The following is a 12,181-nucleotide window of genomic DNA, read 5'->3' on the forward strand; positions in this document are numbered from 1 at the left end:
TCACTGGCATCAGTGAAACCTGGTGGGATGAGTCCTGTGCCTGGAGTGCCCTGTTGGATGGCTACAGGCTCTGCAGGAGGGACAGGCACAGCAGGAGAGGTGGAGCGGTGGCGCTGTATGGAACAGAAGGGTAGAATGTATGGAGCTCACAGCTGGCAATGGCACAGTTGAGACCCTCTGGATAAGAATCAAGGGAGGAACAAACAAATAATGCAGATGCCATTGTGGGAATCCACTACAGACCTCCTGGCCAGGACAATGATGAATTATTCTTTGAGGAACTAAGGAACTCTTCCAAGTCAACTGCCCTTGTCCTTATGGGAGACTTCAACTTGCCAGAAATTAACTGGGAGCATCACACAGTTGGTACAAAGCAGGCCAGAAGGTTCCCAAAAACCTGAATGACAACTTTATGGAACAGGTCCTAAGGGAGCCAGCCCAGGCAGATGTCCTCCTTGATCTCCCACTTTTTGTGAAAAGTTTGGATCTCATGAGTGGAGACTGGCAGCCATCTTGGCCAAGGTTTGAGTTTAAAATCTTGTTAAGAGGAGGAAAAGTGCCAAAATCTGAATTCTGCATATGAATATGTCATATATTTCATCCAGCATATTCATTCAGTCTATTTCATATATTTCACTCAGCATACTCTGCAGACTTCAGGCTGCTCAGGCAACTAGCAAGTAAAATCTCCTGGAAAAAAGTTTTTGCAGGTGCTGAGGTCCATCAGTGCTGGTCACTTTTTAAACATCACCTACTCAGGGCACAGGAGGGCACAATTCCCAAGTGTTAGAAGTCAAGCAGAGAAGAGGAGGGAGGACTCTCTTCTGTGTGGTGACAAGTGACAGAGTCCAAGGGAATGGTCTGAAGCTGAGTCTGGGGAGATTTAGACTGGATATTAGGAAAAGGTTTTTCACCAGGGGATGGTTGGGTGCTGGAGCAGCTCCCCAGGGAAGTGCTCACAGGCCTGACAGAGTTTTTGGACAATGCTCTCAGGCACAGGGTGTGGCTCCTGGGCATGTGGGTCCCTTCCAACTGAGCAGATTGTGTGATTCTGTGTGAGAAGCATTCACTGTAACTTTTTCATGGAAGTCAGCACAGATTAGCTATTGGAGTCACTCACTTTAAGAAATTATTGACTGCCTGAGAAAATTCTCCTGCTTCCCACCAAAGTAATTCAGAATTGTACTTTCCACATGTTTGTAACCAGTCAAACACACTTTTCAGAGCTTTAAGATGTGAAATACCCACTCCTGTCCTATCCCATCCCACATTCCTTTTCCTCTAACACGTAAAAGTCCTTGAAAACAATTGCAAGGATTTAGCAGGTCAACTTCCTTCTCATGCTGAGCTGAAATAACCTCTCTTTATCCTCTGGAGAAATAGGGAATACACAGCTCTTCAGAGGACTTTACTTTGTATTTTCACTTGCTATAACTTTTAGAATAACTTTCTATGTGGACCCACAACTGCCACCTAGTTTTCCAGAGAGAGAAATTTTAGACACTTTTTTATTGAATTCATGTACTTTGGGATTTTTTCCCCTTTTCTGGTCAAAAAGAAGTAATTTTTCAGAGACCTCCCCATTTCAGCTCTACTTACCAAGTACAAGCCAGAATTCAGAGGAGCTGACACATGCCTTTAGACCCAGTCCAATCTGGAAATAAAAAAATATTTCATTGTGATGCAGCAGCAAAGAAGAAGCCTGACATTCCAACCTAAGTGTATATACTGCTTTCTTTTTCAAGGAATAAAATCTTTGGTACAAAAGTTCATGAGACCAAAAGATTTCAGAGGGAGGGAAAGCTATAGCTTATTATATATTCTATGTCATATCTACTATGTGTTCCTGCTTGGCATAGTCCTGACAAAATAAATTCCCCTGAAAGATTACTGCACCTAGGAGAATTCACCTAGGCTTGGAACCACTGAAATTGCTCCAGGGATGTGCTTTAAATGGATTAGAGTTCTCTTTGCAAAAGGATTATTTTCTTCTTTTATTATTAATTGCAGCATTATGTCCTTTCCCAAAGTGATATTTTTGCCATATGCTGTCCCTCTTTTATATCAATTTTGCTACTTCCTGTGACAGCAGTCAATGTGTCTTGCAGTAAATGCTAAATTTGTTATGCCAGAAGGCATGACAAGTATGACACAATGAATACTTGCATGCTACTGGATAACAAAATTATTTTATTTAAACATTATTTGACACTGTAACACCTCTTTGCATAATGAGATCTTCACAAAATTTGCCAATGTTTTCTAACACAAGGAACTTTCCTAAATTTTAACTACTCTGTCTTCAAATGAAGCAGGAATAATCATTGGAGACCATGAAATAACCTTTCCTTTTCCTGCACACCTGCTTGTGGAGCAGCACAAGCTCATTTCTTTGTGTCCTGGCCATTCCTTTCTGCCTCCCTCCTCCTGTTCACTCCCTGGCATGACACTGGCATGTCCTTGGCATGTCCTTGGCATGTCCTTGGCCTGTCCCTGGCATGTCCCTGGCATGTCCCTGCCCCTCATGAATTAGTGACAGGGGTTGCAGAGCTGAGTAAATCATGGGCACTGGAACTTCCCCTCTGGGTCCCAGCTCAGCTACTGCATTATTTTGCTTTAAAGGAAAGCCAAAGCCTCCACCACTCTTCTGAGAGATAAGAGAGGTTGAAGGAGGAATTGTGCTGAGCCCAGTGCTGCTGAAGCCTCAGACACCCGTGGATGTCAGAGAGGAGCTTGGCAGCTCTCAGGACAGCACAGGAGAGCAGGGCATGGATCTATCCCAGAGCTTCCAGCCAGGGACACAGATGTGGAGCTCTGTGAACACCTGGGCTTTGGGGGGAGGCACTCAGGGAGCTGCAGCTGCTCCCAACCAAAGCACCTACTGGTGCCAGCACTCAGTAAATCATACCACTGTTATTGTGGAACCAGTAACAAGCAGAAAGGAGATAAATTACAAGTGTGGAAGATTATTTAAGTGTTGGAGATAATGAACTCAGCAGGGCCTGACAAAATGTCCCCCTGTGAGTACTCACAGCAGTAGCCAGAGCAGTCTCAGAAGTATTAGCTCTGATTTCTGAATGTGTTTAGAAGACAATGAGATCCCAAATGACTGTGAGAGGACAAAGAGAAAATCCTTTCCAAAGAGAAAAAAGGTCTATCTAAGAAATTAGAAACTATTCAACCTAACTTCAGTACCCCAAAGAGCAGTGGAATAAATTATAAAGTAGTCTATCATTTTATTAACACAAGACAGTAATAAGAATCATTTAACATGTATTTTCAAAAAATATGTGCTCAACACAATTTCCTCCTTTGATAAAATTATCAGCTAAGTGGATGGGTGGGAGCTATGAAAACATCTTTTCTTTCTTATAGCTTTTGATAGTGACCAACAAGACACCCCCATAATCAAACAAGAGAAATATGTTCTAGATAAAATTGCCATACAGAATATTGAATAAAGAATAGTTCAAAGTCTGGTTTCTACCAAAAGGAGATGAACAGATTCTTGGAGAGATATGTCCTATGTCTTAAAGTCTTCAATATTTCCATTAAGGTGAAATATTATACAGAGAATATATGGGGGAAAAATAAAACAGTTAACACCAAATAGAAAGCTCTCTGGATAAGAGACATAAAATAAAAAATTATCTTGACAGCTTCAATAAATCACCTGAGAGAAAGAAGCTGATATCTGCTGTGTTACTTATGATGTAAATCACATGAGAAGGGAAAACACTAAATGTATAAACACAAAAATATGGACTAAAAAGTTAAAAAATACATCAGGAAAGGATTATAAATGTACTGCAAATCACACTGCCACTTCAAAAGACAATATCTTTCTAGACTATACAAAAGGTGTTTATAGCTTCTCATTTTAGCATGTCTAGGACTATATATCTATTACATATATTGAGCAATGCCTCTCTCATTAAAGACTGCACACAAACACAGAAAATTCACAGTAAAGTTAAAACTGTAAAATATTTCAGGCATTCTAGAAAAACTGAAGTATTGGAGGTGACTCATCAACAAGCAAAGAAGTTTGCTGTGGATTTCATTTTCACATCACAGAAAAGTTGATATGAAACCCACAGGCATATATTATTTGCTATGGGACTGGAAAAGAAGAAATTACTACAGATTGAAAAACATAGGTGTTTGGGTATATTTGAAGAGTTTATAGAATCCTTGAAATTATTTTGATCAGAGATTTTGGATCCAGGATTATTGCTACCCTTATGTCAGGGATGACTTCATGTCACATCAAGGAGATCATCAGTGATTTCTGAACAACAAAGCAGAAGAAAATAGGAGCAAAACTCAAGATTCATGACTTACCTGCAACTTTTAACACACTTTGCTTCTATACTCATTTGAGTAATTAAGTGCCAATGCCAAAGGCCTTCTTCACAGAAAGGTTCATTGAAAATAGTATTTGAAGAAAGTGCTGATACAGTGCTTTGTTTTTCAGGTGGAATCTAGAAAATATTGGAATATATTGGAATTCCCAACATATAGAATTCTGGGATAACTTAGATTTTACAGTATTTCTTAAGGGCTGAATGATACTGCTCCTATTACTCAAGACTATTTAAAAGCATTTAAATTAAATTAATTTGCAAATATTTTCTGATAATAAATAGTTTAATATATGTGTCTGTAGTATACAGACTGGATGGAAATAAAGCAGGAACAGTAATTATCAAAGAGAAGCTTTGACTGTATTATTAAGGGAAAGACACTGTTGTACCAAGGTGTGTGTTTTATTAACTCATACCAGGCCACCTCCTGCCAAGTGGCAATGGATTGGCTTCTCATGAAGGAAAGGGGAAAGTACTGACACTGGATTTCAAAATAATTCTAGTATGTCAGCATTATATACACATGCAAGTTATGAAATCAGAAAACCACTCAGCATATGGGTGAATTCATGGTCCCAGGAAGAGGAAGCTTAGCTCAGGAGGAGCTTCCAGTTCCCAAACTCTGACACTCCCATAAAAAACAACAGAATGGAAACTTTGCAAATACCACTGCGTTAAAAACAGAACAAACTTCAGCTTTGGGTGTGTTGGTCACAGCAATATCTATAAATGGAGACATTTACCAAAGCTTTACTAAATTTTCTATTGGATTATTAAAACAAATCCCTTTTCCATTTAGGAAACAGGTTACTTTGAATTTTAATTTTTTTTTTCAGTGCACATCTACCAATAATGCTGTCCAGCTCCCTCTTATAGACTCCTGCTCCTTGCTAGCCCTTGGGGAAGGAAGTTTGCATTTATTTAAAGCATCCTCATTAGCCTTCTTTATAAAAGGCATCTTTGATCAGAAGTCACCCTCGGGTATATATAGAAATTAATCCCTGGAGAGCTACAAACCTTTCTGGCATAATTTCTTGCAGGAAATTGAAAGAAAGAATTCAAAGATCTCTTTGTAGACATTCATCTTTATGCTGTGCAGTAAAGATATGAGTGAGCAATGAAATAAATCTCTCATAGGTTTCCTGTGCTTAAGCTTGTAGGACAAGTATGAAATCAAATGATGAACACTATCTATCTGATTAGTTCCTTTCCTTGCATAACAATTACAGGTGACAGCTTTGAAACTGTCCTTGGCAAAGGACACAACTTTGACTTTCACATGGTTGTTATGCAAGGCTGAAAATGTTATTCAGTAGAAAGTGTCATTCCCTTAGAACTTTGCAGCAATTTAAATCAATTTTAGTTCCACTAAGCCTACATTTACCGAGTGAAATATCTCACACAGAAAAGGGAAAGATTCAGGCCCAAAGACAGAATAATGTACAACATGAACTTTATGATGCAGGAAAATGTACTGAGTCATGAGTGGAAGGAGGTATAAAAGTAACACCAGCTTCACTTTCTCCATGTCCTGGTGTCTTCTGCTTTGACTTTGGAGCCCAGAGGCATTGAAAGAAAGAGTGATTTTACAGAGCCAGGATCTGTGATGCAGCCCAACTCCACACTTTGCTGACATCCTGCAATTTCTCTCATGCTTAAAGAAGTTTGTTCCCTCATAGGCAAAAAGGGCTTTCTCTCTCTGGTATTCAAGTTTTGAAGAAACTCAAGCTAAATCTTGCCAGATCAGAGTTCTCAGAATGAATCATTAAAGGTAATTTCAAAGTTTTTCTTTGAAAATAGAAAGGCCCATTGTATTCTCATTTCTCTGTGAAGAAGACAAAAAGCTGTCTCCTATTGCAATTATTAGCAAAAACATTGCAGAATCAAGAAACAGGCTTTTCAGATAAGTCTTTTCTGGTGTCTGTAGAAATGATACTCCCATTCCAAGCACACCATAATCTCTAGTCATCCCACACTAATGTTGAGAGCAATGCAGTGTACTGGAAGTGGTAACACACATTTTAAAAACAGCTCTTTAAGGATGGCCAGCTACAGCATAATCAAATGTGACTTCTCACATTTCATCACATATCATCAGAAGGTCTACATGAACACTTCTGATCTTTAAGTTTCAGGTGATCTGAGAAAAAATATGTGAGTCACTTGTTCAAGCTGGTTATTTTTTCCTAAAAAGATTTATCAGACTATGATAATTACTTGGCTTTAGACAAAATCCCTTACATAACTGATTCCCAGTGCTAGATAGATTTTAGGTCCTTTTAAAGATCTGTTGTATTACTTTTTTTTGTATTCTTTGTCAATCACACATTTTCCTGGTTTACTTAAATGCCAAGACCATTGCTGCAATACTCAAGATATGGCTCCTTTCCAGCAGCTTGCTAGGTGAATCTTGCACATGTAATTTGTGTGAGTTTGACACAGCAATATTTCCCTGCTTCATTTGAGCATCTTGTTGTGCTCAGTTCAGCTTGCAGAGTTAATGCATCATCATCTGGCATCCATATGCAAATACAGACCAAAAACACTTTCAGAAACATCAATATGAAAAAGGAAAAGCTTATTATGCAGATGTATTAAGAGGCCTACAGAGAGTCACTGACCCTGGAAGGTTCAGGATACAACCCTGTGATTTCTTCCCATCTGGGGAGCATTCCCCTGCTACCAGCAAGTTTCCAGGCAGCCTGAAAACCCACAGACCTACTCCCACCCTTCCTTTTCTTCAAGTGTCAAACTCCCTGACAAGATGTTCCCACAAGATGTTACTGACTGCAGAGTCCTCTGAGTAGAAATAAGTGATTTGCAACACTTGGCTGAGAAAGGAAAAAAAAAATAATTTGAAAATTTTAGTGAAATAGATGTGCCTGATCAAACCAATTTGCATTAGTCTTATTCTTTCAAGTTTCACCCTACCTCATACATGACTGTTGACACCACTATCTCTTCTTGCACTGCACATAAATCAGGTTTGCTTTCTTTTTAGAATTGTTATATTTTATCATAATGCCACTGCCACAATGTATAGTAGTACATGCAACTGCATGTTCTTTTCATAGAAATCAGAGGATTTTTCACCAACTGTAAAGAATTACTTTAATATACATGGGCATACAGGTATGCATGTACTCACTTGTACTTATCCCACTTTGAGTTCCATAAATCAGGCACAACACAACATAAAACAGACAACAAAATTTAGATTTGAAAAGCTCCCTCTTGGCATCACTGTGACTTCTTGTTTGTAATTTATCAGAAATATGAGAATAGTAATAAGAGTTTATCACTATGGCAACCATAAGGGCACAATATAAGTGTTTATTAGCCCTGTGTTCAGTCTCCCACCTGGGATGCCATGGGAGTTAGAAGATTGTTCCTTCAAGGGTTCAGTCTCCAAGTCAAGGTTCCTTGGGAAGTCCACAATGTCTTAATGAACACAGTGTGCCTGTAACCCCAAGACTGGATATTCTCTGACCAATACTATAATGATAAAAAGAGTTTGCAGTATTTCAGATTCTCTGTGCCTCTCTGCTGTTCATTGTCAGCACTTTCCTTCCAGTGTCTTTCAGTGAGACCATGCCCCAGTCTTCATTTTAAATGATCATCTGAACAAAAAACTGAGTAATTTTTTTTCCTTTGGATTTGTAGTTCTTAAGAAGCAATATAAAATTTTAATTGCAATGTTGAACATGGCATGCTCACTTTCAGGCAATCTGTTCTTTGCCCTCCCAGACACAGCTGTGACTCTGGAGCCACATGTTGCCTGAGCACAGAAAAACCAACTTCTTGCACATGAAGAACAAGTCTAAGCAGCACAAAGCTGTGTCAGGGAGAGATACCAAAGCAAACTTGCAATGGATTAACATGAGTATTGAAAACAGCATTGCCTGCATATCCCCTGCTGTATTATTTATAGCCAGCACTGTTGTACTGCTCTCCAGACTCAAGCCAGCATCTGAGAGCTACTGTCTCACGTGCAACTGTGCTGAGCTGCCCTGCCCAGCTCAGCTGCCTCACTGGAGTCAAAACTAATCCCACAGAGACAGCAACTTGAGTGCCAGCTAATTATATGCAAAGTTGAAGTTTCTCTGCATCACCCATTTTCACTGATTAATCCTCTGGTGATGAAGCCCTGGGCACTCTCAGCTCTCTTTACTTCCACAGTAGCTGCAGGACAGGCAGGCTGCCCAGCATCCTGGTGAGAGGCTCAGCACATCCCCAGTTCTCTACAGAGACAGTTTGTATGAACTGTGGTTTTCCAGATTTCATCAGCACAGACAAAATTTTCTCCATTTTATCCCAATATCAGCATTATCTCATCCTTCAAGAAATTACTGTCTACCCTGTGTGCAGTGGTTTGCAGGCTGTAGTATTAAATAGCAGTGGTCTTGAGGTCAGCTATAAGAACTTCAAAGACTTGTTACATTGAGACAATCTGAATTTTTTTCCAAAACACAGTTGTGTCTTGTAGTATTTTTCCTATGATAATGTTTGCATAAGGAAAAGGCACTGTGCATAATGGTAGTAAATTGCTTTATTGCCATAAAGACCCTCCAGAATTAATTAATTGTTAATTTGCTGTCAAAGCAGAGACCTCAAAACCAGATCACCAGTAACCAAATGAGATTTTCCCCTGAACCAGAGAAAATCTGCTCAGTTCCTTGGTAGATCCAGCCACATGTAAAAAGCAACCCAGGATTAGAATTATTCCAATCTGATGCTGTCAATATATTATGTAGATATAATATCTGTAGAATATAGTGCTGTATGTTCACCCAGAAAACAGCACTCATTCTGCCTTTCTGCTTTGTGGCATTTTATAAACACAAACTTGCTTATCATCCTCTTTGCTCTGGTATCTTTTGGGGCATCTTTTTACTAACTAATAAGTGCAGTATATGCTGGGAAAACCCAGTAAATGAGATGCAAACTTACCAGAACTGAGTTAGGCAATGCTTGTGACAATCTCAAGATTATTTTCTCATTTCAAAGTCTTGTTTTGATTAGCAAGTTTTCATTGTGCCTGTGGAATACTCTTTCTGGAAGAGCAAGAACAAAAGGTGACTGTGGCAAGCAGGAGAAAGGGAAAAGCAAAATAAAAAAGGAAAATAAAGTCTTTATATTACAACAAAATTGGTCATAGCATTTTGTTTCCTGCTGTATCAACATCTTTACTGTAAGTGACTAAGGGTTTATCACACAGTTGCCACATTTCTTTCTGCCCTGACAGCATCCTAAGAAAATGGCTTCTTGATTTAGCTGAATATTTAAACAAAAACACACATCTCATATGTTTTTTTCATCCAACTTGCTGTGAAAGCTATTGTAAAACAAAAACAATATTAAAAAATGATGTACTTAAAATCTACTCAATAGTTTGATGACATGTGCTTTAGTCATTTGTACAAAAACAGAGGAAGTCCATTATTTTATGTCACTTTGAAAAGTAAGGTTTGCAGAAAAATAAAAATGGTCAGAGATTTTGGTCTGGCATTGTCACTGCAATATAATAAAAATATTAAGCTATTAGAGAGTGTCCAAGGGAGGGCAGTGAGGATGCTGAAGGGCATTTAAGGGGAAGCTGTGTGAGGAGCAGCTGAGATTTCTTGGTCTGTTCAGCCTGGAGGAGACTGAGAGGAGAATTGACAATCTTGAACTTCCTCATGAGGGGAAGAGGAGGGCCAGGCACTGATCTCTTCTCTTTGGTGACCAGTGACAGGAGCTGAGCCTGAAGCTGTGCTAGGGGAGGTTTATGTTGGATATTAGGAAAAGGTTCTTCAGCCAGAGGGTGGTGGAGCCCTGGAACAGGTTCCCCAGGGATGTGGTCACAGCACCAAGCTGCTGGAGCCCCAGAGCTCAGGCACAAAGTGTGGCTCCTGGGATCCTGTTCAGAGCCAAGCTGGACTCAATGACCCTGTGGGTCCCTTCCAACTCAGCATATTCTGTGATCCTGTGAGTTATCAGAACCATTTAGCATAGCTGGGAAAGTTATTATTTAAAATATTTATAATTAACAGCCAGGTTAGCAGTGGGCTAGCAATCAGCACATGGCACTGTGCCAGCAGGTGCCTCACCTGAGCCAGGAGTGGTGCCTCCTGCAGCAGAGCCATCAGTGCCAGGCTGTGCCATGGGTGGCTGCATTGCACCCACTGTAACATGGCTAGGGACTGACAGTCATTTTCATTGTAATCACCAACAAGTAGTTTGTAAGTTAATGTAATACATTTCTGGCATGGTGACCTCCTCCTGAGGCAATTTCACATTTTCTGGATCTTGGTGTTCTGAAATTCATTTTTTCATAGTTGCACTGGTTTCCAAAAACAAGGAAAGTTCCAATTGTTGAATTTAAAAACTACATTTACACTCATTGCACTTTGCTATTTCAATCAGGGAGTAAAACAGAAATTAAGATTTGCACTTTGATTCATAGAACAGCTGATTTTTTTTGCTTTTAGAAGCCAATCACTTTCAGACTGGTTTTTTCAAGATGCATATCCACTGTGCTGGACAGTATTCAGCAGCCCTTCTAAGGTTAGTTTTGAAGATTTTCACCTTTTCATAAAGTACGCAATAAATATAAAAAATACATAAGTTGAAAATATTACATTTAATAGAGAGAATGCATTTAGTAGGACCTAATAGAGTTGTATATTTTAAATCTTTCTTCCACTGTCACTAAGACCCTCCTTACTTACAGTCACTAACACCCAAGGCTAGAATTAAAAATTTCGTAGAAGTTTAATGTGGCTTTTACACATATTGATAAGCACTCCAGGCAAATATCTCTGATCATAGGCAGGGCCAGCCAAACATAAAGCAAATTCTCTGGTGAAGGAGCTGAGCAGGGTGCATGGACCCCATGGAGCTGTGCCTTTGGAATGGCAGCTGTTTTTCCACCCTGGCCACCTTTGGGTGAATATTCCATCTGCTGCTTACAAGGTCAGTTCAGGGTGGCAGGGAAATGCATGTGTTGAAGGTATTTTTGCTGTGCTTTTAAGTTATTGTGCTTTGGCTTCTGATTGAATCTGGCTGACTTCTCAGAGAAGCTCACCAGGAGAATTTGCTCAGTTCCCCCTGCCTGTCCTGCTGCAGGGACAATAGCTTCCAGGCAGCCACACAAAGCTTTCAAAATAACACAACAATTTTTGCTTTGGCCATCTGTCCATGGATCCAGATTAAAGTGCTTTTAGAGAAAATAATTCTTTGCCTTTTTTTTTTTGTTATTATTCATTCCACATTGCCTCTCCTGAGCCAGAGACAACATGATATGTCAGATTTCTCGTACATCTCCTATGGTTTCAAAACCAAAAACACACTCTCTCTAAGCCAACAAAAAAAAAGCTTTAATCCTTAAACTAACAGTGTAATTATAAATCCATATCCCACAAAAATGTTCCCTACTAACTATCACTGTCAATAGTAAATAATTTACATGGAGAGCCTCTAATGGTAAACACTCCACTTAAAAATCCTTCACAGCAGACAGCAGGATAACTGCAATTCAAACCAAGAAGTGAGAAATGTTTGACTCTCATGCAATTTCCCCACTGACAAACTGCAAACAGAATTCCCAGGACTTCCTGCAGGCGGAAATGTGCTCAGTGGAGTGGGGGTGTGAGGCTGCAGGCAAGATGTTTGAGTGCAAATACATCACAGGCTGCTGAAATGAGCTCAGTCTGCTGCTGGACCATATAATGCATCCTGAACAAAGCTGGGAAAAGTTTCATGAATGAGAAGACCTCATTCTCTCACATTAGGGGTTACATATAAATTTCTGGCATGGTTTTGCTGGGGAGAAG

The sequence above is a fragment of the Oenanthe melanoleuca genome, chromosome 2, assembly GCF_029582105.1.
Source record: "Oenanthe melanoleuca isolate GR-GAL-2019-014 chromosome 2, OMel1.0, whole genome shotgun sequence".
NCBI lineage: Eukaryota > Metazoa > Chordata > Aves > Passeriformes > Muscicapidae > Oenanthe > Oenanthe melanoleuca.